Genomic DNA, 6,000 nt, shown 5'->3' on the forward strand with positions numbered 1-6,000 from the left:
CCACAACAAACAGTCCATTGACCTGGAGGCTCAGCCTTCCCCCTGGCCGCTGTGGGCTTCTGATGCCCTTAAGCCAACAGGCTAAGGAAGGAATCACAACAGTGTTAGGAGGGTGATTGGTCCAGATTACCATGGGGAAACTGGATTGCTTCTCCACACTGGAAGAAGGATGATGTCTGGAGTGCAGGAGATCCTTTAGGAAGTCTCTTGGTGCTACTATGTCCTGGGGTTAAAGTCAATGGGAAACTAAAACATCCTAACCAAGGCAGGATGACAAATAGCACAGACCCTTCAGGAATGAAGGTATGTGTCACTCTTCCAGGAAAAGAGCCAAGACTTGCTGAGGTGCTTGCTGAGGGTGGAGGAAATACAGAATGGATAGTAGAGGAAGGTAGTTATAAAAACCAGCCAAGGACACCTGATTAGTTTCTGTCATAGTTTTAAAGAATGTGTTTGTGCAAATATTTGTATTTCCTTTGATTTCTTTATTGTGTAATATAACACCAATTAAGAGAATATCAGTGGTTCATATATATATATATATATATATATAAAAGCTTTGCGATACTAAAAGAATGTTCCTCAAGGGACACTCAAAATATAAAATGTGTTTGCAATTGTACATGGGATAGTCATATCACGTTAGGCATAATTATGAGCTGGTTGTTGTTTTCGTTTGGAAATTAAGCATGATGTAAGGAGATAGGATTGTGTGTCAAGTTGACAAGGGGTGGAATTCTGATGGATATTCTCACTGGTCAACTTGACTACATCTAACATAAAGTACAAGTACCTACGTTGCTGGGTACACCTGTAAGGAATTTTTCTTTATTGGACCTTTCGAGGTGGGAGGACCTACCTTAAATCTGGGCCACTCCTTCTGGTGGCAGCCTCTATAAAGGACATGGAAGAGGGAAGCTTTTACTCTTACCTTCATTCTCATTAGCAAGTTCACTTCCTCACTGGCATTAGAGTCCACTTCTTCAGAATTCTAATATATGCTGAAGAGACTACAGCAGGGCCCCAGGCTGTAGCACCACTGACTCCATGATGGAAGTACCATTCAGGCCAGGAAACTCAGTATGTAGACAGCACCACCTGCCAAAACTAAAACAAAGGCCTAATCCATCCAAGTTCATAGTTTTGGGAAAGTCTCTAAATGTGCTTTTTTAGCTTTTGTAGTTCTGCTTCTGGCTAACTGTTCTTGTTAAGTATATCAACCCAGAACATGGCTTCCATGCTTAAAATAAAAAGCTCACCCTGAGAAAGGCTTGGGCTACACTGGGATCCCTAACACCTAGTGTAGTCGCCGACCAGCTAATAAAGAGTTCCTGTGGCTTAAACCCTACCCAAGCAGTCTTCTCTGGTGAATACCCCACAACATTTCTGGAGACAAGATCTCAGAGACCAGACATCAAGACCCAGGGGTTTCAAAGCCCCTTTGGAGCGAGGAAGAATGCAGTGGCCAGGGAACTACTAGGGGGTGCACAACCTGAGATGTTGCAGGTACCCAGGGCTCCCTTAGGTCAATCACTGCCTAAGGCTTCAGAGGGGTCTGGCACCTCTACCCCAAAAGGAAACAAACTAGGAAGTCACCTGGTCTGTCCCCTCTGCAGGTAAGTCTGGTTAAGGCACCTTCTGTTTGGTCACATTGGAGAGGTCGGATGGGGCTGCTGATGCAGTGTCCAGGATCCATGTGAGACTTCAGTGGATCCCTCTGTCTGTTCAGGCCTATCAATGTGTGCTGGCCACCTCTGGTTGTCTTTACCATGTCTCTCACTGTGTACCTCTATGTGTTTCTGTCAGTATTGTTTTCACCAATGACTTTCTCTGGTGTGAGACACACAGCCCTCCTTCCCCAACTAAAGAGACTCATGTCCCCTCTTACTGGGGATCTGAATTTTTGTTTTGTTTTGTTTTTCGAGACAGGATTTCTCCGTGAAGCCTTGGCTGTCGTGGACTTGCTTTGTAGACCAGGCTGGCCTCGAACTCACAGAGATCCACTTGCCTCTGCCTCACAAGTGCTGGGATTATAGGCGTGTAGCACCACTGCCTGGCGGGTACCTGAGTTCTTTTGACTTTGCTAGGGTACCCAGAGAAAACCAAACCAGAGAAAACTTTGCTAGGGTACCCAGAGAAAACCAAACCAGAGAAAACCAAAACAAACAAGCAAACAAAAAAACCCAAAAACGACAATGATATCTCTGCCTGTCTGTGCAGAATACTCGCTTGTTCCATCACTTGACTCCTGCTGTTCATGGTCACGGTTGGTCCTGGTCCCTGTGTGCAGGTAATGAAGCATCTGGCCACTCATCCTGAGGGCACACTGCCATCTAAGCTGATGCACACAGGGAGGGAGAAATAGTTCCCCAAGGCACACACTCCCTCCCAAGCACCCCCAGAGGAGAAGTTTCTTCTTTTATAATATATATCTCCATTCCAGGCAATGATCCAGGTAACTGAAAAACTCCAGGCCCACTATTCTCTGAAGAAAAAGAAAGGGAAAAAACCACCCCCAGGCCAAGCAGGGGGATGTCTGCCAGACAATGCAGACTGGAAGGAATGGAGTTTCCATTCTCATGAGTCTGATTCCTCCAGAGCAACAGGTGTACTTTGTCTTCGACCTGAAAGAGGCATTCCTCAGCCTCCCATTGGCAGAGCTGGGCCAACCCATCTTTGCTTTTACATGGACAGACTGAGAGGGAGGCTACAGCAGGCAACTTACCTGGACCAGATTGTCCCAGGATGTAAAGACACTAAAGGCAGACTTCCTTTCCCCTCAGTCAGAGGTTTCCTAAGAAAACAGATTATAAAATGGCCACTGAGGGACTCTGCAAGAGTTACAGGCCTTGAACTACAAAAAGGTTCGGTAAGAATGCCCAATTGGTAGAAGGCTACCGATCTTGGCAGCTAGAGAGAGGCAAAAGGAGCCTGTCACAGAGTAGGATTGCTGCCATCCTTCAGATCCCAACTCCAAAGATGAGGTGACAGGTTCAAGAGTTCCTAGGTACAATTAAATATTGTTGCCTCTGGATACCAGAGTTTGTAGAAATAGCAAGGGCCTGTACACACCAGCACAAAGCGGGGACACTGAGCCCCTAACCTCAAATGAGACTAAACCAAAGGCATTGGAGGCTTTAAAAACAGCTTTGACTTTAGCTCCAGCCCTAGCACTTCTAGGTGTCTTGAAACCTTTTCATCTGTGTCTATGAAACAAAAGACATTACAAAAAGAGTTTTAAACCAAACTTTGGGGCCATGGAAACGCCCTATGACATATCTGTCCAAAGGATGAAACAAAGTATGGCTCACCTGTCTAAAAGCTATGGTAGCACTGCTAGTAGCTAAAAAAGAAAGAAAGAAAGAAAGAAAGAAAGAAAGAAAGAAAGAAAGAAAGAAAGAAAGAAAGAAAGAAAGAACCAAACAAGATAATTCTGGGTCAAGATCTTATACTCAACAGACAGTAGTGGCACATGCCTTTAATCCCAGCACTCAGAAAGCAGAGGCAGGTGGATCTCTATGAGTTCGAGGTCAGCCTGGTCTATAGAGCTAGTTCCAGGACAGCCATGGCTACACAGAGAAACCTTGTCTCGAAAAAAAAAAATTTTTTTATAGTCATAGTATCCCACGCCTTCCTCCTAGGAGCATAAGAACATTTGCTGTCTAATGCCTGTGTGACCTAGTACCTGGTCCTATTCCTGGTGTTTAGTTTGAGAAACGCATCACCATCAATCCTGCTACCCTTTTGCCTGATGACAACCTTCAGATGCTCATCCGTGACTGTCCTGAAATGAAAGGTGAAACCAGGTATCTGGGAGCTATAGTAGTTATATATGTCAAATAATCTGGAACCAAGACAGGTATGTCACCCCAGAGAAAACTGATTGATCTGACCTAGGCTCTCAGATGGGAAAAAGGAACGCCCACAAACATATACAATGTAGACAGTCACTGCTATTTAACTATTGTGCATGTCCACATGATATATAAGAGAAAGAGGGCTTCCCACTGTTGGGAAAAGAACATTAGAAATTTTTGGCCCTCAGCCAGGCATGGTGGTACCTGCCTGTAATATCAGCAATCAGGGAGGCAGACTCTCTGTGAGGTTGAGGCCAGTCTGGTCTACAAAGTGAGTCCAGGACAGCCAAGGCTACACAAAGAAACCCCGTCTCAGAAAAAAAGTAAAAGAAAAGAAAACCTTAGGCCTCCTACAGATTATCTGGCTTCCCCTACAAACTGCTATCCTCCACTGCCAGGACACGGATGTGGCTGTCCAACAAATAGCCCTAAGACTACTGGGGCCTATTGACATTTCTGATGACACACTACAACCTGGTACTGCCCGAGACGCTATGGTGAAGAAGAAATGGGCAACTCACACCCACAGGTTGATGGAGGACACCAGAGGGAAAGATGATCCTCCCAGAAACAATTAACTGGCACGACTGTTGGTAACTGACCTTCACCAGGCTACTCAACTGGAGTCCACAAAACTTTCTCAGTTGTTCAGAACAAGGTATGTCATTCCTATAGAACAGCCTAGTGTGGATGTCTCAGCCAGCTGCCAGGTTTGTGCTCAAGCAAATACAAGACAGAGGGCCCTCACCCAGGAAGGGGTCCAAATGGGAGACCAACAGCACCCTGGAGCACTCTGGGAAAACTGCCTGCTGGGGGAGGAGAAAAGCATTTGCTACTTTTTGTAGATACCTTTTCTGGGTGGAAAGAAGCTTTCCCCACGCAGACTGAAACTGCTCAAATAGTAGCTAAAAAGCATCTCCAGGAGTTGGTCCCCGATTTGGCCTCTCTCTAGCAATGGGGTCCAGCAATGGCCTTGCTTTCACAACCCAAACCTCTCAATTAATAAAGCTGGCCAGGTAAAAGGAATAAACTCTAACCGAACTCTCATTAGAGTCCAGCAAGGGGTGGATAGACCTCCTTCCTTTGCCTTACTTGGGCTCTCTGCACCCCCACATAGGGAGGAATTTACCCCCTATGAGATTGTGTTCAGAAGACCTGCCCTGCTGCTTCCCAGGCTCAGAGACCAGCAGTTGGCAGAAATCCCTAGCCACTCCCTTCTCAAGTCACTACAGGCTCTCCAGTTCTCCATACAGGCTATTCACTGGACTATCCGAGAGACCCACATGACCTCTGAGCCCACCCCCAGCTTCCCCTTCTTCAAGTCCAGCAATATCATCTGGATGAAATGAGTAGCCAAAGGGGCGCTGGAACTAACCTGGAAAGGACCCTACAAGGCGAGTGTCCCCACTCCTGTGCCTGTGATGTAGCTGGCACTGTGCCTTGGATCCACCACACCCAGGTCACGACAGTGGAAGCCACAGATTCTGCTGCCAAATGAACTGTCTACAGACTGAGAACCCATAAAAATTAAGGTTTCATTGGCCCCAGGGCCCTTCTACTCCCTGGTCCTCTGCCTCCTCCTGAGTCTTGTTTTGCACTATGGGCATGAATGCAGGGTTATGGTCCAACTCCCATTGCCTTCCTCAGGCCTAGACTGGAAACTGAGGAAGACAGAAACAGCAAAGGTATCTAGTATGACTACAAACCAGGAACCCATATTCCATATTGACCTTTACTGACTGATGTACACTTGTAAGTGGCTGGTCATATGGAGAAAAGGAAAAACATGGGTGTCTTTTGAGACAGGAATACTTAGTTTACAATCCTATGTATACCCAGAAGCTGAGCCCCCTAGTTTCTAGGAACAAGGGAGTTCCCACTGTAAAAATTTGGGTTGTAAAACTGAGGCTTCCTGAAAAAGTCCTTTAAAAGATTCTGGCCTTTGGAAACAGGAAAAACCCCGGGGAATCAGATTCCATACCACAGGAAGGGACGCTAGGGACAGAGTTAATCATTCCCAGCCAGAAATCAGCCACCAGGATTGCTGTTATGCTTAGACACCCAGCCCCCACACTACATAGGGACAGTATGGAACCCGACTGTCAGCGCATTGACTGACAAATCTCACTGTGACTGAGGGCAG

At 46.3% G+C, this 6,000-nt stretch overlaps 1 protein-coding gene across 2 annotated transcripts in view; it reads right to left on the reverse strand.

Moving 5' to 3' along the window:
- Positions 1–1,281, reverse strand: part of LOC127184827 (protein FAM156A/FAM156B-like) — a 90,265-nt gene extending 88,984 nt beyond the window's left edge. For both annotated transcript variants that reach the window (XM_051141220.1, XM_051141219.1), the window contains exon 1: positions 932–1,281. The gene's annotated coding sequence lies outside the window, so the exon portion shown is untranslated. The remainder of the gene's footprint in view (positions 1–931) is intronic.
- Between the last annotated feature and the right edge of the window lie 4,719 nt (positions 1,282–6,000).

Source organism: Acomys russatus, chromosome X, assembly GCF_903995435.1.
Source record: "Acomys russatus chromosome X, mAcoRus1.1, whole genome shotgun sequence".
NCBI lineage: Eukaryota > Metazoa > Chordata > Mammalia > Rodentia > Muridae > Acomys > Acomys russatus.